Genomic DNA, 25,016 nt, shown 5'->3' with positions numbered 1-25,016 from the left:
AGCAAAAGAAGCTCAAGGACCATGCCCAGGCCCTGAGTTCAAAAATAGAAAATGAAATGGGTTGATGAAGATTTAGTTCCAAGTCATCACATACTGCAGATGGGAATGCAAAGGCACAGCTGTAGTGGAAAGCAGTGGCCACTCCTCAAAAAGCCCTAAATTGCTGTGACTCAGCTGTGCCATTCTTCTAGATATATACCTAGAAGACTTGCAGAGGGACACTCAAGACACTTGAATGCCAATGTTCATTGCAGCATTATTTCCAGTAAAAGGTGGAAACAACCTAAGTGCTCACCACCAGACCAGGAGCTAAATGAAATGTAGCCTATACATATGATGGAATAGTATTCAGCTATATAAAAGGATGAAATTCAAAGTTCATGCTACATCATGCATGAACTTTGGACATTGTGCTAATGGAAACAAAGCCATACAAAAAGCACAAATATTGTATCATTCTGCTTATACATCATGGACAAATGACGTGGCAAACTCATTGAGAACAGGTGACAGGTTATTTAGAGTTCAGAGGGAGGGGAGATTAGAAACTTAGTGCTTCATGTTGCAGAGTTTGTGGGGAAAAAAGTGGTGATGGTTGCACAACATTGTGATTATAATGCCACTGCACTGTACACTTAATGAGAAAATAGCAAACTTTCTACTATATATTTTGACCATGACAAGAAAGCCATTATACTGTAACTGAAAATTTTCTCACTTAGAATTGACTGAGAATTTTTTTCTTGTTGTTGTCCATTACCTCCATAGCAGCACTTTGTTTCAACAGATGGGTGTTTCGTAACTTATTTAACCAAGCCCCTAAGGATGGACATTTGTGTTGCTTCCAGTTTTTTTCCCCCCTCTTATAGACATTACTACAATAGCCACAGCAGGCAGCTGCCTTTGCCCATGTGTTGTAGGACTTGTGTTTCCTTAGGCAAAATTCCTAGAAGGGAAGACTTGCTGATCAAAGGATTTACTGATTTAAAATGTTAGTAAATATTGCCAGGCTGCTTTCCCAAGGAGTTGCATCAACTTAATTCTTACCAGCAGTACCTAAAGATGCCCGTTTCCAATTCACCTTTGCCAATATGGGTATTAACAGACTTTTTTCATCTTTCCTAAGTTCAGTAGATGAAACAAAGATTTCGTTTTTCTTTTCTTTTTAATGGCACTATCGGGGTTTTTAACTCCACTGTACAGTTGCTAAGCAGGCATTTTAACATAGGAGCCAGGCCTCCGGTCCTTTTTGCTCTGGTTCTTGTTGTGACAGCAGTTGACTCTTCCTTTCCCCCCTGGCCTGAATTACAACCCTGTTACATACTTTCTATTGTAGCTGGGACGGCAGGTGTGCACTATAACTTCTTTGTTGAGATGAGGGTCTCAAGAACTCTTTCTGCCTAGACTATCTCAGCCTCCACATAGTGGGATTACAGATGTGAGCTACCAGCACTTGCTGTAAGAGCTTTACATGCATCCTACATTAAGACTGTGCCATGTGGCTTGTTGATCTCCCCACCTCCCCCTGCTTTTTTACTTAGTTTATGCTAGGTTTTGTTTTTTTTTTTGTCTTCACATGCTGTAAAAATTTTGTATAGTATTTTTTTTTATAGTTTTTGTCCCCCTCTTCATGACTTTTTTTGGGGGGCCAGTTCTGGGGCTTGAACTCAGGGCCTGAGCACTGTCCCTGGCTTCTTTTGCTCAAGGCTAGCACTCTACCACTTGAGCCACAGCACCACTTCTGGCCTTTTCTGTTTATGTGGTGTTGAGAAATTGAACACAAGGCTTCATGCATGCTAGGCAAGCACTCTACCGCTAAGCCACATTCCCAGCCCTCTTCATTACTTTTTTTTTTTTTTGGCCAGTCCTGGGCCTTGGACTCAGGGCCTGAGCACTGTCCCTGGCTTCTTCCCGCTCAAGGCTAGCACTCTGCCACTTGAGCCACAGCGCTGCTTCTGGCCGTTTTCTGTATATGTGGTGCTGGGGAATCGAACCTAGGGCCTCGTGTATCCGAGGCAGGCACTCTTGCCACTAGGCTATATCCCCAGCCCCTCTTCATTACTTTTGAGTTGAACTTTGTATTATAATTTTGAAATTTTTTCTTATCAAATTTGCGTAAAAACTTTATCCATAGTTTCTTTCAGCGTTTCTTGGTTCCAATTTTCATATTGTAGTTAATTTTGCTTTCTGAATGAAAGAGGAATGATAATTTATTAATTTAACTCCTTAATAATAACCCATCTTTTCATTTGGTTCCCTACATAAAATTTGCAAACTTCTTTTCACTTCAGTTGATTTTAGTGATTTGAGGAACCTCTATTCAGATTCTTACAATTTTATATTTCCTTTTTAGAATGTACTGTAATCATTAAAAACATTTCTTTGGCAACAGGATCATTCCTGATTCAATTTGCAAAGGAAAACATTTGGTGAGAGAGGTAGATTGAAAATTGTAGCCAAGTTTTCTGCATCCTGGGTTTTCTGTGTGTGTTTTCTGTTATCCTAACGTGGTACAAGCAGTTCCTTTTCTTAGTGTGGGGGGAGAATTGTCCCAATCCCTTAGGAAACAGTTGTATAAGTATACCAGATCTAGATATGGTGGCATAAAGTCTCTAGCATTACACCTGTGGATGAACTCGTCCTGTCTGAGACAGACACCTGGGTGGTACTGATGTCAGTGACATAGTGATCAGTCAGAGGACCAAAGTCTCAGGGAGCGTCAGGACCCAGAAAGGGTGTCACTTTTAGAACAACAGGAAGACGTGGGAAGAAAGTAGCTTCTTTGGGGCTGGGAGTATGGCCTAGTGGTAAAGTGCTCGCCTCGCATACATGAAGCCCTGGGTTCTGTTCCTCAGCACCACATATATAGAAAAAGCGGGAAGTGGTACTGTGGCTCAAGTGGTAGAGTGCTAGCATTGAGCAAAAAAGAAGCCAGGGACAGTGAGTTCAAGCCCCAGGACTGGCAAGAAATAAAAGAAAGTAGCTTCTTTGGCAACAGAATGAGGAAGATCTTTGAAGTGAGAGAAGGAATACAGTTTATTCGTGAGGACTCCTTCTATTTCCCATACTGATATTATAAAAGGCAGCTTTCATGCAGGGGGTACCTAGGATTGCTATTCCTAAGGGTCATAGACCCAGACAAAAAGCCCCTTTTGAGGTCACAGTGTAAGTAAAACCCTGGAAGTGGCTGTAGACGCTTTGGATATCAGGAATGAGCCGGCACCATTTCTGCTTTGTCAGCTGGGAGCTTACACAGAAAGTGGAATAGGCTAAGTCGGGAAGCAGAGCATATATTCAGACCAGCATTCACTGGACATTTGCAAGGCCACCTGAATACAGACATAATACCACCCATACTTTCAAGGAGTTTTGTTGTCTAGAAGGCAAGGTATGTAAGAAGTCAGTAGGCAGGCATAGTGGTGCAATCCTATAATTCCAGCTACTTCAGAAGGAGGATCATGGGTTAAAGGCCAGTCCCTACAAAAGTAGCAAGACCTTTTCTCGGAACAGAATACAAACAAAAAGGCTCAGGGCCTGGTAGAGTGCATGCTCAAGTCCATAGGTTCAATCCCTAATAAAAAAAGAAAGAAAAAAAAAATACATACTGCGATGGGATCTGTGCCACCGGAGACACAGCCCTGCAGGAAAGGATTTGGTCCTCAGTGGGAGGAGAGTGAGAAGGCACAGTTTCACAAATGAAAAGGAATTTGGTAGAGGCAGTTACTTTTGAAGTGGCAGGGAGAATTACCTTGTACAAAGATGGTAGTGAAGCAGGAAGGGCAGAGGCCACAGGGAACCTTCCCTGAGGGGTTTGCTGTCCCTAGCAGGGCAGACAGGTTGGGAGACAGGACTGAGGCTTGCTCCTGACAGGCTGGAGCTGCCAGGGTCCTGCTACCAAACAACACTCCAAATCGTAGTGGTGTCACATGATCAGCTATCGTACTGCTACCTCCACTAGCTCTGGTCATCTTGATTGGGGGGTCCTATGTGTGATGGGGGGTGGGGCTTTGTTTGCTTGCTTGCTCTTAAGAGGTCTCATGGTCTCTGCTAGCCCCATTACTTTTCCTTCCAGCCACCTGGGGGGAATTAGAGTTTGAAAACAAAAAAACTAGTTTAAACTTTTAGTCAAATAGTGAGTGGTGCCAGTGAAAGTGGTGTTGTTCAGAGGTTATCGGGCGTTGGGGAGATAACACAGCAGCCACCAGCGACGTTCTCCTCACCTTAGTGAGGAGCTTTGGAAGGACTGCCAAGTGAGAGGCTGCACTTGGGCAGTAAGACTGGTCACACGTGGAGAGCCGTGCATTTCTCACATTTTGGGAGGCACTATTGGTGCAGGGGAGCTACCACAAGGATCTGTATGCGTGGAACGAAGGGGCCACATGTGCGTTTTAGACCTTGAGACCTTGCAGGGGAGCACAGCGACTCTGTATCCTTGACCGAAGAATGGTTCTCCGCTGTTGGGGATGGTTGTCCTCAGTGAGCCCTCAGCTGTGGGAGGGACACACATGGAGTGCTGAGGGAGGAAAGGACACCTGCCTCGCCAGACAGATCCGCCAAATCAACTCTGGCCACATCATTGGGGTGACAGGTATCACAGCTAGATCACCTTCACATCCAAGTAGGTATTTTGGAGGATGTAAGAAAAGAAGAATAAAGAGTAGATTCAAAGAAAGTAATGCTGGAGTAAGGAGATGGGTAAGGCTGGCTGTTAAAGTGGAGTGTTTGCAGGTCAAGGGGCAGGTACAGACTGGCAGGGAGGGAGGAGGGGAGCCTAACACTGCTCAAGCAGAGTTTGCAGGTCCCGGACTAGACGGAACTAGACTGAGAAGGAGGAGGAAAAGTCAGGGATGGTTTGTAGAAACTTGGGTGACTTTGTGGTAAAACTAGTGAAGGCAGTGGGGAGCTATAGTGTTCTATTCGAAGTAGAGAGGGAAATGATGAGCAGTTTTTGACTTTTTTAAAAAAAACTTTTCAGCAGGAATTCACTTTATACTACGTGGATTTATTATTTTGGCATTGTTCAGGTTGTTCTTCTGGACTCTGTATTTTTGGTAAAGTATAAATTAGATCCAGAGACTTGATTAGATTTAGGTTAAATATTTTTCTGTTTTGGGAAATTAATGCAATGGATCTGAGGCTCATAAATGTCTTGCTGTCTCACTACTCCTGATGCTAAATTTGGTTACTGGTTCGGGTAGACCAGCCATGGTAAAATTAGAGTTTTCATTTTTGTGAAGGTCATCTGTGGGTGATCCTCGGCACTGCTCCCCTTTAATCTTTCACTTAAGTGGTTTTATTTCTTAAGCTTTGTGTTACGGAAAATGCCAGGCATCCTCAAAAGCAGAGAGAATGGAAGATGAATACTCTTGGAGCTGCCACCTAGCTTCAACTTCATCAGCACATGGACAAGCTCTGCTGCTCCCCTTCCTCCTCCACTAGTTTGGAAGGAAATTTCAGGCATGACACCATTTCATCCACCAACATTTCAGAACGTGTCCCCTAAAGGCCTTTTCAGGTGTGTTTTGATGTGTTGATTTCTGATTAGAACATTTCAGTGGGCCTGACTAAGGAGGGGGGAATGCCAGTGCTTGAACTGATCCAGAGTTAGGGCTTTAAAGCCATAGGTAGAGTGGAAGGCGCTGGCTGTGGATTTGAGCATGCGCTGGATTGTGAATTCTAGCCTGAACAAGCATCCAGGGAAGGTCAGCAGATGCATGATGTAAGCTAGGTAAAAGGCTAAAGGGAACAGATAGAAGGTCCAAGTCAACAAACAGCTGCTGAAGGCTGGGAATATGGCCTGGTGGTAAGTGCTTGCCTCGTATACATGAAGCCCTGGGTTCGATTCCTCAGTACTACATATATAGAAAAAGCCAGAAGTGGTGCTGTGGCTCAAATGGTAGAGTGCTAGCCTTGAGCAAAAAGAAGCCAGGGACAGTGCTCAGGCCCTGAGTCCATGCCCCAGGACAAATAAACAGCTGCTGAGTAGTAAGAAGACCAGGTCTTGGAAGGGAATCTGGTTAGACGGTAGTATACGAGAGGCCAAGATTTTGAAATGTATACTTTTGAGTGACGACTGTCACCAAGGGGGATCACCATTGAAGTTGGGATGGCATTCATGAGGACTGGGTTTGGAATAGTTGTCTGGGTGAAGAGAGCTATCCCAACGACCTTAGGACAAGAGATGGTGTGGGATACAGCTGTGGGGTGGCTGTTTCACAGTGGACTTGGAGTGATGTGGAAATGTGGAAGCCAGGGAGAAGACAAGGTGAGAAAATGCCAAACCTTGTCTTATTGCATCTGTTAAACCTGACCTATTCTGTGACATTGCTGTCCCCTTCTTGCGGCAAGGGGGTAATCTAAAAAGGCAAGAAAGTAATAATGAACAGGAAAATAATTCTGATACAACTCTTACATGGTGAGTGGGGGGCTCAGGGAATCTCTTTGTGTGGTAGCTCTTTTGATTGAGGTTTGTTTATTGGCTAATCTTTGGCAGGATCTGTTGTGTACTTTTATATACTGCTCCGGGGTTTGGATAGGAGCAAGTAGAAGGGCAGCTAGTTCCTGGATGAGGTCACTTTCCCAGCAGTTTCTTTGGTTTTTTTTTTGTTTTTTTGGCCAGTCCTGGGGCTTGGACTCAGGGCCTGAGCACTGTCCCTGGCTTCTTTTTGCTCAAGGCTAGCACTCTGCCACTTGAGCCACAGCTCCGCTTCTGGCCGTTTTCTGTATATGTGGTGCTGGGGAATCGAACCTAGGGCCTCATGTATACGAGGCAGGCACTCTTGCCACTAGGCTATATCCCCAGCCCTCCCAGCAGTTTCTTGATGGGGACAACTTACCTCTAAACTTTCTAAACAACCCCTTTCTGAACTCATCGGATTGTGATCTTTGTAAGGTACCAGGGAAGCATTCTTGTCTCCTAGAGAGTAATCACCAAGCTTACAGGAAAGAAGTTATTGTAGGTTTCAGAGTTTTGGAGAACTTTGAATTACAGTCACAAATTTATGGATGAGTTAAACATGAAAACTTGAAATGATAATTCTTCCTCTCAAAGATAATATTTCTCCAGGCTGAGGATGTAAGTGCTTGTCTAGCATGAACAGGGCCTTGGGCTCAGTCTGCAGCATGCAAAGCCACCCCACAAAATGATGAGGATAGTCCTCCGTGAAGGAGGAGTGATGAGAAGGAGCTGAGAGAGAAGGCAGCCTGCCTGATGGAGTACCCAGCATCTCCTTGACTGTGAAGAAAGCAGGAGTCTGTGCCTAGGGGAGGTTAAAGTGGGAGGATGTCTTACATTCTTGCCAAACACCTCTGCTGTAGGGAGTGACTGACTCACACTCTTACATGTGTTTGTTACGTGTTCTATGTTCTGTTACGCTGCGTTTGGAGTTTCTGTCTGTGTGTGCGTGCGCGTGCACGCACACACACGCACACACATATACTCACGCAGAGGTGTTGATAATATCAGCCCTGTCTCATGCATCATTTCTTGGAGCACAGTGGCTAGTATTTACATACAAATTCTACCTTACAGCATGTGATACATACATACTGTCACATATACATATAATCCATCTTTCCAGAATAGAAATGGAAGTGGCTTGCAACAGAAGTCATAATAAAAACATAAAAACAATACCTTACAGTACTTTCCATGGGCTAATTGAAGGAAGGGAAATTTATTTATTTTGCGCCAGTGCTGGAGCCTAGACCACTTGAGCCACTGCTCCACTTCTGGCTTTTGAAAAAGAGTCTCACAGGCTTTCCTGCTCAGGCTGGCTTTGAACTTTGATCCTGAGATCTCAACCTCCCGGGAAGCTGGGATTACAGACCTGAGCCGCCAGCATCCTGGCTTGGAAAGGGAATTTTTTTTTAAAGTTTTTATTATAAAACTGATATACAGAGAGGTTACAGTTTCATACATTAGGCATTGGATAACATTTCTTGTACTGTTTGTTACCTTGTCCCTCATACCTCCCTCCCCCCTCCCCCTTTCCCCCCCTGAGGTGTTCAGTTCACTTACACCAAACAGTTTTGCAAGTATTGCTTTTGTAGTTGTTTCTCTTTTTTTACCCTGTGTCTCTCAATTTTGGTATTCCCTTTCAATTTCCTACTTCTAATACCAGTATACACGGTTTCCAATACACTCAGATAAGATTACAGAGATAGTGTAGATACAATCACAGGAAGGTGATACAAGAACATCATCAATAGTAGAAGGTACAGATACACATGGGATGTTGAAAGTAGTTACAACTGTGATATAACAATCGTTTCCATAACATGGAGTTCTTTTCACTTAGCATCATCTTATGTCATCATAAGGGTATAGCTATTGGGCTCTTGTGATCCTCTGCTGTGACTTGCCTAAACCTGTGCTAATTATTCCCAATAAGGGAGACCATAGAGTCCATGTTTCTTTGGGTCTGGCTCACTTCACTTAGTATAATTTTTTCCAAGTCCTTCAATTTCCTTACAAATGGGGCAATGTCATTCTTTCTCATAGAGGCATAAAATTCCATTGTGTATATGTACCACATTTTTGGAAAGGGAATTTTGAAATCAGATCTGCTTTGAATTCTGGCTCCTCCTTTTATTAGCTGTATGGCTTTGGGCTTTGGTTTTTTTATTTGATAGAGTTGGTAACATTTACTTCATAGGCTGCGTTAGGGTATTAGGTGAATGAACATAATTAATATGTAGGAACAGTGCTTGCCATACAGCAGACGACTGTCAAAGGGAGCCTTTAATCCTTTTAATAGCAGAGTAACAGGTAATTGGCACTGAAGAAAAAAAGAGCAAGCAAAGGTGCTAAGTCTTGTTTGTTAGCACAATTGCTGTGATTGGCCTTCCTCTCTGACTGGTGTTCTGTTGAAAGCAGTGCCTGACCTGCCCACATGGCTTTATGAGTTTTCTGTTGAGAGCTAAGTTTTCTGTTAGGCTGTGTCTGCAGTACGCCATTTGGCAGTCTGCATACCAGTCACTCGGTACTAGACAAAAATGTCAGTTTTTTAGTTGTGTTTTAATGAAATTTATATGGTTATGTGATGTTGAATGATATATAAGTGATCCTTTTTTAAAAATTAGCCAAGAAGTATGTTTTATTGATTGTCTTATTTTTACAACCAGTGATAGTTGCCTTAGTGGTTTCTACAATAAATGCATATGTAATGTTGATTTCCTATAATTATCTTAGACGGACTGCCAAGAAAATTCAAACGTGTTAAATAAAACTGTAACTTGCTGAACAAAACTGTGTAAAGAGCCAAACTACGTTTTACACAGATTTCTAGTTATCTGATAGAAAAATGAACCTTAAAAATAACCTAGGAGCTTACACACACACACACACACACACACACACACTCACTCCTTAGATGATCTACCTTAAATAATCTCCTTTCTCTATTAGAATATTGTTAAGAGTAGGATGGTAATTCCAGGCTCTGAGTTATATATTCTATATATCATATTCTGTACTCCCATCTAAAGGTAGACCCATAGACTGGAAAACAGGTCCAGGTTAAAAAGATGAGCTTCTTCCTAGCAAATTAGAGCTGTGTAACTTGCTTGTGGTAAAACATGGTTTGGTTTAATCTGTATTTTAGTCACTGGAAAAGTGTTGGGCTTTTGTCCCATTTACCCATGCCAGGCTAACTCAGTCTTGAGAGATGAGGTGAACAAGCCTATTGTGTTCCTCCTCTGTCTCCTGAATCATAAAAGCCACTCAGAGATCGCCCTTTGCTTTAACAGTGTGATGCTTTCTGACCTGGCCATGACTAGCATTACTTCTAGATAACACCAGCTCTGGGCATTTGCTGAATGAAGCCTGCATCACAAATAAATCATGAGATTATAATGATGAGGGAGAGGTTTTAGTTGGAATGAGATGATTATTCTAGAAGATAAAAAACAAGGCAGACAGGCCCCTCCCAGTCCACGAGGTCGGTCCTGCTTTGTCTGTGTCATCTTTGTGGGTCAGAGGTAGGTAGAATGCAGGGAATTTGAGATGTAGAAGAATTTGCTAGTCCGTTCCTTTACCGTCTTGCGCTTCTTTCTCAGTGATCTTAGAGCAGGAAAATCTGCTGAGATGATCAAATTGTTTATACCATGAAGAAAAGCCACTGATGGTTTTGCATTGCCATAGGCCAAATTCAGGCTTTGGGGCTTGGATTTTGGACTGTGGAAATACAGGCATCTGGCTTCTTGGGTGAGATCCGGCTGAAAGTAGTTGTGTGGACACTCCTGGTATCTCAGGTGATTGAGTGACAAGTACTCTACCTCTGTGGACCTGTGTCAGGGGGACCATACCTAAGAGGAAGACATGCATGCCAATAGAAGGTCTGGGAATGTCATAGGCGACACACAGCCAGAACTTCCTCTTCCATTTCAGACTTTAGATGTTTCACACCTGCATTCGTGCAAGGCTTTGATTACCACCTGGCTTAGCAGTCGTCTTCGCTTCCTGGGTTCGTGAAGCTTCTCTAACTTTATCTCGTTCTAGATAAAGAGAGTTGCATTGAAGCAGACCTACCAAGGCCACTTTGAAGCCACTGCTTTTGCTTTCTCAGTCACCTTCTTCATCACCGCTCACTTAGCACTCACAGGCATCAGAAGGAACTGGGCTCCTTGGCACGACAGAGTCTGGGGATTGGTGAATACATTTGCAGATTTTTATAGGACCTTTGGAAACCGTGCAGTTCTCCCTGCCTCCTATTGCCTGACCTTCGGTTATACACAAGTCTTCCAGCTGACCATCTACCATTTAGCTTCTTCATTCTTCTACTGAACATTTTCAACCTAGATGAGAACCTATACCCATACTGTTTCTTCCAACCCTCATTTTAGTGTACATTTTTTTTTCTTGGTCAGTCTTGGGGCTTGAACTCAGAGCCTGAGCACTGTCCCTGCCTTCTTTTTGCTCAAAGCTCTACCCCTTGAGCCACAGCGCCCTTTCTGGCATTTTCTATATATGTGGTGCTGAGGAATCAAACGTAGGGCTTCATGTATGCAAGGCAAACACTCTACCACTAGGCCATACTCCCAGCCCTCATTTTTTGGTGGTTTTTTTTTTTTTTTTTTTTTTTTTTGGCCAGTCCTGGGGCTTGGACTCAGGGCCTGAGCACTGTCCCTGGCTTCTTTTTTTTGCTCAAGGCTAGCACTCTGCCACTTGAGCCACAGCGCCACTTCTGGCCATTTTCTGTATATGTGGTGCTGGGGAATCAAACCCAGGGCCTCATGTATATGAGGCAGGCACTCTTGCCACTAGGCCATATCCCCAGCCCCCCAGCCCTCATTTTTATAGAGCTCTGTTACGCTTCTGTTTGCAGCATTTTTTTCTGCTCACCTTTTCCATTTTTCCAGGTGAACCTACCTGTTATTGGCAAATGAACTTACCTTTATTTTCTTTCTTTCCTCTATCCTGTTGTGCAAAAATGGTTTGACTGTAACTCGTATTACTAAAAGTTTTCTCAGCACTTTCCTCTTCCTCTTGAAATCTCACACTGTGCAAATATTAACCTTTCACATATATTCCCCTAAGTAATGAATAGTATCATGTGTTTTAACATTTTATTGTTTTCCGTTTTAATATTTTATTCACATTCATATATTATCCTTTCACATACAGTCCCATAAGTAGTAAATAGTATGTATTTAAAAATTTTATTCACATGGTTCTATTCTTTCAATGCAGCCTTTTCCTAAGACTTAAGAAGCAGTACACGTCTCAGTATTTTCCAGTTGGCACATGAACTAGTACCTCATCATTTTACTTTGGATTTTCTCATTTCCCAAAGAGTTTGAGCATCATGTGGTTTTCTTTGAGTTGTCTATTACATTTCTTTTCCTCCTTTTTAGTTGGCTTGTTTGTTTTTTTTCTATTGAATAGATGAGTCTTTTTTTTTTTTTTTCTGTGTATGCTGGTATTGGGGCTTGAACTTAGGGTCTTGATCTGTGGCTCGGCTTTTTTACTTATAGTTGGCACTCTGCCACATAAGACATACCTTCACTCTGGCATTTTGGTGGTTAATTAGGGATGGAGTCTTGTGGATTTTTCTGCCCAGGCTGGCTTCCAATCTTCATCCTCCAGATCTCAGCCTGCTGAGTACTGGGATTAAAAGTGAGGGCTAGGGGGCTGGGGATATGGCCTAGTGGTAAAGTGCTCACTTCGTAAACATGAAGCCCTGGGTTCGATTCCTCAGCACCACATATATAGAAAAAGCTGGAAGTGGCACCGTGGCTCAAGTGGTAGAGTGCTGGCCTTGAGCAAAAAGAAGCCAGGGACAGTGCTCAAGGCTTGAGTTCAAACCCCAGGACTGGCAAAAAACAAAAACAACAACAACAAAAAAGTGAGGGCTACCACATCTAGCTCAGGAATGCCCCTTTATTCTTTCACTGTTTGATCTTCCAGGCTCGGTGCAAGGGCTACTTCTCTATGAAGCCTTCTGGATCCTTAATTGAAAATAATACCCCTCTACTTAAGTTCATGGCATTTAATTTTTCTAGTGACATACCCCTAAGAACACTTGCTTTATCTTTAATGGAATTTAAAATACTCTCCTTGATAATTTGTTACCTTTAGGCATCTTGTTTATCCTGAGTGTAAAAGCTCCTGAAGCTGGACCCATGTCTGATGCTTTTGGGTACTTGACCAGCAAGTGCTAATAAGCATATTGGTGAACACTTCGTTAGTGTTTGATATGTATTAATTGAATATACACATGATTGCAAGTGTTACTGGAAGAGGAAAGCCTTGCCCTCCCTTATCAGGAACAAATCCTGCTCCCATTCTCCTGCTCTAATGAATGAAGAGCCAGATTCAGAGAGTTTGATCTGGGCCAGCACTTTGAATGTGGGGGAGTCTGACGCTTACCCTGTGGTGGGAGCACAAGTGTTGGGTGCCAAGAGTTCCATCCGGGTGTAGGGAGTTAAGCTGGCCCTGTACTCTGCAGTGGGGAAGATTTCATGGTACAGAAAAAGGGAACACTGAGCACATTCTTGGCAGAGAAGAGGTAGGCACAGAGGGGCTGGTGAGCATGCTGACCTGAGACGAGGGCTTTATTTTCACTTAGTGAGGCCAGCTTCTTTCCTGACACTGAGGCTCAGTTAAATATGGGGAAAATACTATAGGCATGATAGTTGTCCTTCTCCCTAACTTGGGAGCTTGAGTTACGCTCTAGCTCTTCATCTCAAGCAGACCTGTCTCAATTTATTTCATTATTCTTTATCCTTTAATGTCTGGTTCATATTTTCTTTCCTATAGAAATCCTGCCCTGAGCTATACTCCCTTCCCTCTGCCTCTACCCTTGTGCTTTACTATGCTTTTAATCTACACCCTTCACCTGATTGCCATTATGTCTCCTTTTTCTACCTTAGACTGTGAGCTTCTTGAGTGCAAGAGTCAACCTCAGGGTTGTTTTTTTTTTTTCTCTGTTGAAGACAGAGTATCAGCAATTCTTTATTTAATTACTTATTTGTGCCAGTCCTGGGACTTGAAGTCAGGGCCTGGGTGCTGGCCCTAAGCTTTTTTGCTCAAGTCTTTCACTCTATCACTTGAGCTCACAGCTCCATTTCTGGCTTTCTTGTGGTTAATTGGCCATAAAAGTCTCACAGACTTTTCCTGCCTGGACTGGCTTTGATCTGCCATCCTCAGATCTCAGCCTCCTGAGTAGTTAGGATTATAGGCATGAACCATTGGTGCTCAGCTTCCTCTTAGTTTATTGAGGAACTTGGGTAATGATCAATAGCAGAAAAATTCAAGTTGGAAAAGATGGGAAAGTCCTGGCTGGCTATCCAGTCTGGGGAGACAGTGCCTGTTGATTTTTTCAGTCTAGGAAGGAGAATGGGTTTCCTAAATTCTGATTCTTGAAGCTGTACCCTCTAAGAGTAGTCAGCATTCAGGCACGCAAAGGAAGGAAGACAAGGGAGGCGTGGGATCATGTAGCAGAATCCAATGTAGGATGGTGGGGCACTATGCCTCCTGGCTCCCAGGGACATGGTAGCTGTCAGCACACATGGTTGATTAGGTCTGGAAGGATCCCTCACCAGTGTCTGAGCTGGAAGCAGGATGGGAAGCAGCAAGCCAGTTGGCAGACTTGCCTTTTCTGCTTTAAAGTACTTTGTTTCTGTTGCTAACAACAGATATGGGTAATGTAAATAAAACACAGACACATAGACACATGTGGAGACTGAACATTTGCGTTGTTAGGGGCAGTGGAGAGGCTGAAGGGGACAGGCACTGACAGTGTGTAGTGGAGGCTCTGAGGATGCCTAGCGTGCCCTGGATCCTCTCCCTGGCCCTGTGGAAGGGCCCACCAGTAGACTGGCTGTGTGCGAGGGCTCTCCAAATGCTGAATGCCAGCGCTTTCAAAGACAGGGTACATGTTACAGTTAGGTGCAAGTCTGTGCTCAGGCAGACACTTCTTCCAAGCTAAATGCTGACGATCTGAGGGCTGATGCCAACTTCTACCCTCCGTCTTGCCCTTTCTTTAAGTCTGTATTCCTTCCTCCCTGTTAGTGTTCACATGTGTTCACATAAAGCAGCAGCTGTGACCTTGCTAGCTGACCTGACCTGTGAAAGCCATTTAGGTCTGTACTCCAATCATATGACTGGTGTTTTGGGAAAGTTCCTGAAAGGTGTGAGCTTCCTTTGTGTGGCTGAGGCTGATCTAGCCTCTGGGAGGGTAGCCTTAGTAGCAGGAGGCTGATGCTTGCTGAATTTAGTGACTTGAGGTTTAAACAGATTGTGAGGAAGACTGTGATCTTATCCTAACTGGAAATCTAAATAAGGATGGGTTAGATTTCTTTCCTTTTCCTCTTCAAATGGGTAATGTGATTACATGTCCAAAGGCTAGAATTGTTATAAATTGGTATAGAATTGGTATACTTTCTATAATTGGTATAAATTTTAGAGCACTCCATTAAAAATGTAGCTTTGGGCACTTACTTGGTTCAGTCTCTGACACTCAGGGTAATGATCCAAGGGTGAGGGTATTTGATGTAGCTCCTGATTGGAATTTTTTGCTACCTCACTGCTTTCTTGAACCATGTGTAATATAGGCCTGTGAAGTATTCCAGGTCCATAATAGATTCTACTCCAATCTGGGGTGAGACATGAGAGCATTTGAGTCTTTTCCCCACACATACTGATGTAGCACATATGTCTTCCATGGGTAGAGGAAAATGGAATAGGATTGTTCTTTGGATTTAGGTTAAGAGGTCTGCTTTAGAAGCTCATTTTTATTTGGCTGCTGTTTGGGCCATCTGAGGTGTGCAGCCAGGGCTTATATGGCACTGTGATAGCTTACGGCAGCTGATTCTTTCCAGGGGCTCTAACTCACTGGTGGCTTAGACCTAGATGTGAAGTAAGTTTCACGTGACAGTTGTTACTACAGAAGTTGAAGGACCAAGGTGCATGTGAATAGATTACCTATTTCTGTCATTTAGAAAGAGCAACATTATCACCATAAAGTTAGCAGTCTGATTCATGCTTTTATAAGCAGCTTTCTATAGGAGAGAGAAGGGTGGAGTTACTATTAGGATCTGACCATTGCACCGTACCTTTCAGAAGGTATGTAATATGACCCCTAACGTCTGTGTAGTCACAATGGCCCAAAGGCCAGGAAGGATAGTCATTCTCCCTCCATTCCCCGGTTTAGGATAGGGGAATAAGGTCCTGTGCCTGATTCTTGACTGGCGATATTGAATGAGGTTGGCTGCAGTCTACTTCCAAAGCTGCTAAACTCCCAGTCATGACAGAGTGCATGCCATGTCAGCAAGGAGGATAGTGGTTCTTGTCACCAGGTAGCTTCATGGAAAGACTGAAGAAAAGTCAAGTAGATGTTATCTACGTGGATTTTATGTCCTGTCCTCTCTCTACCTTAGTGTCCACAAATATCGCACAAAGCTGCCTGTGGTTTCTGATTGTTGACTTTCCCACCTGCATGGTTCAGGTGATGAACTGGCAGGTGCATACTGAAGTACTTCCCCCTGGTCAGGATCCTGTTGGACGGTGTTTTTCTTAATATGTCCTCAGTGGCACTGTAGGGAGGTGCTCAGTCATTGTTTGTAGATCAAACGGTTTCCGAGCCTCATCTTTTTTTTTTTTAATTTTTATTATCAAACTGATGTACAGAGAAGTTACAGTTTCATATGTTAGGCATTGGATACATTTCTTGTACTGTTTGTTACCTCGTCCCTCATTCCTCCCTCCCCCTTCCCCCATGAGTTGTTCAGTTCATTTACACCAGTTTTGCAAGTATTGCTTTTATAGTTGTTTGTCTTTTTTTACCCTGTGTCTCTTGATTTTGGTATTCCCTTCCAATTTCCTAGTTCTAATACCAGTATACATGGTTTCCAATATACCCCGAGCCTCATCTTAAGGGGGACCTTGGACAGGGCCTCAGAGTGGGAGTGGGATTTGGATAAGCTGAGAGGAAGAAGGAACGCTTTTCAGGCTGGGAGTGGCTTGGACACCAGAGCATGGTGCAGGAGGGTGCCGTGTCTGGACAGACAAATGCATTTGTGTGGAATATGTGCGTGTGCGTGTGTGTACATGTGTATGTGTGTTCCAAGTGTGTATTGGGGGACAGGAAATGGAGGTGAGATGGTATGCTTGGTGATTGGTGTGGAGAGGGCAAATAGAAAACAAAGGAAATGAATGATGGAAAGGGGTGGCATCAATCAGGATGCATTGTATTTCTAAACAGATTTGTTCTGGAGTGACGTGATGATGTTGACAGTCCAGGATGCTTGCTCTATCGTTTATGAGCTGAAAGGTTTGGAGATGGAAAAGCAAGAAATAGAGATACAATAGTAAACCAATGTTTATTTAGTGTCCCCTCTTGACTGGCACCTCAATATAGTGCTCTCTCTAGTTAGAGGGCATTGCAGTAGACTGTGAGCTGATGAGTTGGAGAAAAACCGCAGAGAAGACAGCATAGTTAGCCTCTTCATATTTGGCTATATTTGTGTCTTATTTGGTTAAATAAATAGCTCCAAGGACATCTTCTTCTTGGGCTCTGCTTCCTAAACTTGTCCTTGAAGCTGCTGGGGCTGTTATCTGGCTGGGTCCTGACTGTGAGCTTTTTGCATACTCCCTGCCAGGAACTAATGTCCTTGGGCCTCAGCTGGGGTGTGTCCTCGATCCAGCCATCTGGAAGGTCAGAGAAATTAGCCACTAGAATGTGCCCATTAGTGCTTGGAGGGGTTACAACCTGTCAATGGAATCCCAAGCCTGGGAACCACTTCTCTCACAGGGCCTTTTGCTATTGGAACAGACTAACTGCTTTCAGCACTGACTGCTCCCTTATTTGGATACTAAATTTTCCGGATGAGATTGGACTTCTTCATTTGGGTGAATTTTTAAATATCTGTCATCATCATGGGGGATTTTCAAGGAGAGCATATGATGCCACCTCATCCATTCTTGTTTTTTTTTTTTTTTTGCCAGTCCTGGGGCTTGAACTCAGGGCCTGAGCACTGTCCCTGGTTTCTTTTTTTTTTTTTTTTTTTGCCAGTCCTGGGCCTTGGACTCAGGGCCTGAGCACTGTCCCTGGCTTCTTCTCGCTCAAGGCTAGCACTCTGCCGCTTGAGCCACAGCACCGCTTCTGGCGGTTTTCTGTATATGTGGTGCTGGGGAATCGAACCTAGGGTCTCGTGTATCCGAGGCAGGCACTCTTGCCACTAGGCCATATCCCCAGCCCTGTCCCTGGTTTCTTTTCGCTCAAGGCTAGCATTCTACCACTTGAGCCACAGTGCTACTTCTGGCTTTTTTTATATATGGGGTGCTGAGGAATCAAACCCAGGGCTTCATGTGTATGCGGTGAGCATTTTACTACTAGGCCATATTCCCAGCCCCCACGTCATCCATTCTTTTTTTTTTTTTTTTTGCCAGTCCTGGGCCTTGGACTCAGGGCCTGAGCACTGTCCCTGGCTTCTTCCTGCTCAAGGCTAGCACTCTGCCACCTGAGCCACAGCGCCCCTTCTGGCCGTTTTCCATATATGTGGTGCTGGGGAATCGAACCGAGAGCTGCATGTGTAGGAGGCAAGCACTCTTGTCACTAAGCCATATTCCCAGCCCCACCCCATCCATTCTTAACAGACCAGAATGAGGTTTCTATACTGTCTGTTCTCTGTGGTCTTCCCAATAGATAACTCCATCATGGAGTCAGATGCAGTATGGTTGAGGCTCAAGTGTCAGGCTCCAGGGTTTGGAGGCAACTTTATATCAAGCTCTGGGAACTTATCTCTTGTCTTTGGGGAACTCATTGTGCTGCTTGGCTTGGTAGGTTTTTCATTCACTGGCCTGCAAGTTGGGCGTAGCAGGGTGCGGGCAGGGATATGGGGTGGTGGATAGTGTAGTACTCTCCAGTGAAGATGTGTGGTGGAACTTGGAGAACATAACTTCCCGAGCCCCCCCCCCCCGCCCCCATCCTGCTCTGTGGACCACTCGTATTGCCAGAAACCAGCTCTGCTAACCTCTGGCTATCCTTCTCATTGACCCATGCAGACCTCAGGAAAGTAATTCAGCTAATGGCAGCCATGTGGGATCCTAACTGAGGAAGGGAAGGCAGGAAGGAGAGCGTGTTTCTGTCAACAAAGGTGTCATTTCACTAGTTGAAACTTGCTGAGGCAGTCTTTGTTCAGTCCTTTGGATAATTGTTTTGGGCTTAAAGAGCCATAACTGAAAGAGACTGTCAACCAAAAAGACAGGTAGGGCTGAGGAGTGGAGGTAGGCATCCACCTGCAGTCCTCAGGAACTCAAGGTGAAGGCTGACTGAACTGAGTATTGACCAGAAAGAAAGCACCCCCTCCCCCAGTACTGGAGTTTGAACTCAGTGCTTCAAGCTTGCTATGCACAGATGCTGTATCATTTGAGCTATGCCTTCAGCCCCTTTTGCTCTGGTTCTCTTCTTGTCCATCTGACTCCCTCCCTTCCTCCCACCTCCTTTTTTTCTCTTTCTTTTTCTTTCTCTTTCTTATTTTGTTGGTCCTGTGGTTTGAACTCAGGGTCTGAGTGCTGTTTCTGGACTTTCTTGCTCAAGGCTAGTGTTCCACCTCTTGAGCCACAGATCCACTTCTGGCTTTTTTGGTGGTTAATTGGAGATGGGAGTCTCATGGACTTTGTTCTCTCAGTTGGGTTGGAATCATGATCCTCAGATCTCAGCCTCCTGAATAGCTAGGATTACATGTATATGCCACTGGCATGCTGGCCTGCTTTGGTTATTTTTGAGGTAGGGTTTTGCTTTTTTTTTTTTTAATTTTCAAACTGATGTACAGAGAGGTTACAGTTTCATACGTTAGGCATTGGATACATTTCTTTTACTGTTTGTTACCTCCTCCCACATTCCCCCCTCCCCCAGGTTTTGCTTTTTATTCAGGCTGATCTATACTGTGATCCTCGTATTTATGCTTCCTGCTGTAGCTGGAATGACAAGATACACTCCATCACACTTAACTTTTCCTGAACTTTGTTTCCCCCTAAGCTAGCCTGGAACTGTAGTCATCCTGATTTAAGTCTCTACATAGTTAGGATAACAGGTGTGTACCACTGCATCTAGCTAGCCCTTGGTTGAAGTCAGGTCTTGTGAATTTTTTTCCTGGGGTTTCCTCAAACTATAATCCTTCTAATTTCCTTCTTGAAGAGCTAGGGATTATAGGTATGGGCCACTCATGCAGAACAGTATTATTTAATGCACACACAAACACTCCGTTGGTTATATGGTTGTCTTCACTTGACAGGTGAGGAAATGAAGCTTGGCAAGATTAGTGACACATCCAAATCTTTATAACTAGTAGAGATAGTTTTATACCCCAATCTCCCTAACTACTTGGAATTCCTCCAAGACTGTTCTTTTTTGTCTTATTCCTTACAGAGAAAGCCAGACCAAACCACTTATCTTTAATAAACTTTATTTTAAAACAGTTCCAGAATTACTGAAGAGTTACAAAGATAGTACCAAGAGTTCCCATAGATCCTTTAAGTTGTTAATTTCTTTTCCTTTTCTGGTCCATTTATAAGGATTCATTGGGGGTGGGAAACAGATTTGGAATGAGGACAGTTTTTTTCTGGTGTAGTGAGATTTCAGCTAGGGTTTTGTGAGAGTTCATCAGAGTATAATATTTCTTCATCAGTTCCACTCTGTCTCAGCTAGGCCAGACCCAGCCTTGCCATGCGTTCCAGAGATGAACAGTGAGGTCCGATGTTAACTGACTTTCAGAGAGTTAATGAAGGCAGATAACTTGTGGGAATAGTTGAGCAGCCTGGCTCTGTACACCCTGCTCTGAGGGGTTCTCACAGGACAGTGTTATACTTTTCAGCTGGTATCAGATGGCCTAGAGCCAAAGCCCTCCTGAAGGACAGACAGGAGCTTCTGTGTGACCAGGCCTGTTTGCTTGATGCTCTCTTGAGTCTGTCCTTCTATGGAACCAGGGTGGTTGGACGTGGTCTTCTATGTGCCTAGGCCTCTGTGCATAGGCAGACAGGCAGGCTGTGTGTAGGGTAATAGCTGTGGGCAGCTACCCTGCTTTGCTGTGGATTCCAGGCACATTCTCCATTTAAGGAAAAGGGGTCTGCAATCTTCTTGGCTCTGGGTGTGAATGGGCTGGCCTGAAGCTTGCTCATGGCCTTTGCTGGATGTGCTTTTTCAATGAGATCATTCCAGAATTACATTCCTATGAAATTATATTTCACTCAGGACGTGAAGCTGGATTTGTGTAAAAGCATTGGCACTGAAATGCAGGGCTCCGAGCAGGGCAGAAACGAGAGTAGAGATAAACAGCTCTTCTTTAGAAGGAGGAGAGACAGAAGAGACAGAAAACAGTTGTTAAAGGATTTTGCCTTTAAATTTGTTCTGCTGTCAGCAGACGCGGGCAGTTGAATTATTACTGTGTAGGTGATATTTGTCTCTCCCCCAGGCAATATGAGTTCATAAAGGACAAGTAGAGGGAGAAATTCTTGATTCTCCTATGTCACTGTTTTCTGGAAAGCTCAAGAAGCAAAGTTATCCCCCTGTCTTGGTATCCAAGGTCCAGTCTCTGTCATTCTAATCTGATTTTGCCCATTATCCTACATCTTTCCCTACCCTAACACACATACACACTCTGTCTCTGTCTCTGTCTCTGTCTCTGTCTCTCTCTCTCACATGCATGCCCTCTCACATGCTCCTGTGTTGTCTTTCTTATCACAACTCTGGTGACACCAGATGTGTGGGATTTTTTTCTCCCCACAGTATCCAGTTCTGCAATTCTGGGAAATAATTGAATGTTCTGTAATTAAAGGCAATATTGATACTAAGTAATTGGAGTTAGAATAAATCCTACAGTTCAAAGTCTTAATCCTACAAGACTGCTACCATGGGACTACCTCAGTTCACTAGTCTAAGCCATTCCTACTTCTCATTGAGTATAAACTTTGGGATGGGGGTTCTCTTGCCCCCCCCCCTTCCCAATTTATTGTGATGGCTCACAGAACTCAGAAAAAGTCTATTTACTCATACCAGTTCTTACTAAGGATGTAACTCAGCAACTGCCAAATGAAAAAAATACATAAGGCAAGGTGTATTATGCATGCAAATACACACACACATGTGTGCGTGCATGTCTACACGCATGCATGCGGGTGTGTGGGGAGTGGAGCTTCCATACCTTCTCCAAATGTTCTATCCCTTGGGAAACTCACTGCACTCCCAAATTCAGAGGTATCGTGGAGGCTTGTTATTATATTGGTATGATTGTTTAAATCTTGGGCAGCGGTGATCAGCTCAATCCCAAGCCCTTGCCCTTCTACCAGAGGCCGGGAGATGAAGCTGAAATTCCAGCCCTCTAATCATGCCTTAGAATTTCTGGCCAAGGCCCCCATCCACCAAGAGTCCCCTTATTAGCATAGCCATGAGTGATTGAAAGGTCCTTGTCACTACTGGCAGGAGAGAACTGCCCTCTCAGTACTATCATTATCATTGAGGAAATTCCAAGGGTTCTTGAAGCTCTGTGCCAGGAAACAAAAATGACCAATTTATGTATGTGTGTGTGTGTGTGTGTGTGTGTGTGTGTGTGTGTGTGTGTGTGTGTGTATTATTATATCACACACAGAGTCTGCAGGATGGCAGTGTGCAACTGCCATACTCAGTATGGTGTGTGGCATCCCTCTGTGTCTTAACTGGAAGAATTCTGTTCTGTCCTCGTTTGCAGAGAGAACTCCAGCTACTGTGAAACTCCCTTCTGCATCACTTCCATGCTGCCGTCAAACACTTACTTTTGGTCCCTTTGATCTCACATGGCCCCTGCGGTATCCTACTATACCTGCACTTCTTTAGAGTACTAAGATTATTTTCCCCTAGAGTAAGTGCCCATGAAATGGTTGTTAAAGGGAGAATTTGGATATAAGCAAGAGTCCTGTATGTACTGCAGGAAGGGCAAACCACAGAACAGTGATTAACACCATATAAGTGACACCAGAGGCCAGAAAGCCAAAGGCAGACTTACAGAAAATGTCATGGGTGTGTATTTTGCCATGCCACAAGTATGGGGAAGTTTGTGGAGAGCCCAGTGAATTCTGGGTTTTATAGACAGGTTTTAGGGGTTGGGCCCAGACTCAAGGTTGGAGAAAACTACTTCCTACAGCAGAATGGAGGAGCAAGAACACTAGCTTCAGAATTGATTCTGGGTGGTGGTGGTAACAAGAGTCTGAGAAACAATAACAATATAGTCCTTATAGTCCAATATAGACCCCAGCCCAACAACTTTACATATACTAATGTGTCCTTACAATAACCTGTGAAGTAGCTGCTATTAATCTTTGACAAATGAAGAAATCAAGATCACAGATTTACTGAGCAGTTTCAGACCTGGTTCTGCATTGAGTAACTTTGGAGCAAAGCATCCTTTTTGGGCTCCAGCCTTCTTCATGAAATGAAGACTTAGTGCAGTAACCTCCCATGCCTGTTGGTAAACTCAAGTAAGATAACACGTGAAAGTGCTTGTCAAGTAAACAGCACTCTGAAGTCATTTGGCAAAGGGAAGCTTATAAAGTGAGTTCACGTGTTGGGCGCATACCTCATAAATATGCTGCTCTGAGGTATGGCGATGCTGTATCTCACAGCCTAGTGGCTGGCTAGTGCCATTATCTTGATTATATTTTGAGTTGATATTTGAGCTGCCACTGAAAAATACTAGATCTTGAACTCAGGGCCTTGTACACGTGCTCAGCTTTCTTGCCCATTGGCACTCTACCACTTGGGCTATACCTCCAGTCTCACATACTGCTGGTTAATTGGAGAGGCAGGCTCATAGATTTCTTCCTGGACTAGCCTTGAACCACCACCTTCCACGTCTTAGCCTCATAAGTAATAACTAGGATTGCCTGAGCATCAAGAAACATTTTTGTTGGAGCTAAATGTACATATGGGACATTATTTGGGGGCAGATCTATTGTGCTAAACCAGCATTTCCCTCCCGCTTGGGGAGGTAATAGGGAAGTATAGTAGTGGGCATGTGCTTAGGGGGTGGGTTTGCTTCCTTGGGCCCTTGGGAGCAGAGAGTCTATTGTAACTGGTGGCTTGAAAGGCCCAAGAAGACCCATGCCAACTTTCATAGCCCAATGGCACATGGAAGACTGCAAGAGTCTATGGTTGTGACCTAATTTTTCTCAGGTAATAAACTTATTGGGAGCTTGAGAAGTGGCCTTCCATTGCTAATGACCAACAAAGTCCTCCACTGTTGTCACACCAATGTGTCTACACTTGGGCTTGGGGAGTGAGCAGCCAAGTGTTGCTTTTTGGAGGTACTTGGCTAACAGTTTCTCTTGACTTGCTTAGAACCAAGTGGTCTTCATAAGGTCTGAGCTTACAATGTACCCAGGCCTGACAGTTATCTGGATTGACCATGATGCCTGTGTGAATAATTATGGGTTCTGTTCAGTAACAGAACTACCACTCAGCTGTATCCCTCAAAAATGCCTAATTGTAGGCTCCAAATAGGAAAATATATACAAGGGCTTAGATTCATGTCATCCCTCATTTCAAAGACTAGTGATATGAGTCAACTATGACTTGGGTGGTTTTTAGTATGCTGGTGGCTGCTTTGTAAGCATACTGCCGGCTAGCTCAGAAGATGGGCAGGATGCATATTCCCCTTGCTTCCTCCAGGGAGACCGTGGGCTTTGAGAAAACGCAAAGTGGGACCGGAGCCTGCTTCATACCTAAAGTTCTGAGGTTCACCTGCAAGTAGATTTGACTCCTCTGTGGAATTGTTTCCAGACCACCTTAGAAAATAACACATTTTATGGATTCTTGGCATTTGTGAGTCTAATATTTTGGGGTTTAACTTATTTCAAGTTTTTTCAGAAGTGCATGCCATGTAATAGTTTATATGTAGCTGACACCCAAGTTTGGAACAGTGCCTGTGGACTCAGGGAGGCAGGGTGCCCATAGCCAGTGAGCCTCTTGTGCCCAGCAGACTTCATTCACAGCTTCCTAGACTTTTGTGGGGAAGGTAAAATGGAAGACAGGGCTCTTAAAATGAATCTGGGGCAAAGCTTGAGGAATTTATGCACCCTGTATAAACTTTTGTGCATGGAAGTTTTCTGTGGAGGTGTTTGGGGTTTTTAGTCAGTACTTAAATGGTGCGTTGACCTGAATGAATAATCACTGCTGTTCTCTAAGCTGTGGAGACTGGGGACAGTACAGTGTGTAAGCTATTTTGCCCTGTCCTGTTCTTAAGTTTGTGCCTCTTTTTGTCATTTGGTTCTGAACGAATTAGCCCCTAGTAAAGATGCAGAATTTCTTTCAGAGAAAACCCAGATAATGCCCTCCAATCTCTGAGGGCAGTTCCCAAACAGGAATTGTGGAATATATTAGAATAAATGTACATGCCTCAAAGGACTACTTTGAAAAGGATCACCTCTGATGTATTTCTCCTCCCCCCCTTTTTTCTGGCTTGGGGTTTGAATTCAGGGCCTCTCACTCACTTAGCCGTGACGCATGCTCTGTTCTGGTCTTGGTGCTGCCCCAGCTGGGAAG

At 44.0% G+C, this 25,016-nt stretch overlaps 1 protein-coding gene across 7 annotated transcripts in view; it reads left to right on the top strand.

Annotated features, from left to right (window-relative positions):
• Positions 1-25,016, top strand: part of Dennd2b (DENN domain containing 2B) — a 157,426-nt gene that overhangs the window by 64,479 nt on the left and 67,931 nt on the right. The window contains exon 3 of one of the 7 annotated variants that reach the window (XM_048360574.1): positions 17,256-17,353. The exons of the other annotated variants lie outside the window; for them this stretch is intronic. The gene's annotated coding sequence lies outside the window, so the exon portion shown is untranslated. The remainder of the gene's footprint in view (positions 1-17,255; positions 17,354-25,016) is intronic. 7 annotated transcript variants of the gene reach the window in all.

This window comes from Perognathus longimembris, chromosome 13 (genome assembly GCF_023159225.1).
Source record: "Perognathus longimembris pacificus isolate PPM17 chromosome 13, ASM2315922v1, whole genome shotgun sequence".
NCBI lineage: Eukaryota > Metazoa > Chordata > Mammalia > Rodentia > Heteromyidae > Perognathus > Perognathus longimembris.
Note: the sequence above shows the minus strand (reverse complement) of the source record. Positions and strands in the feature narration are given on the sequence as shown.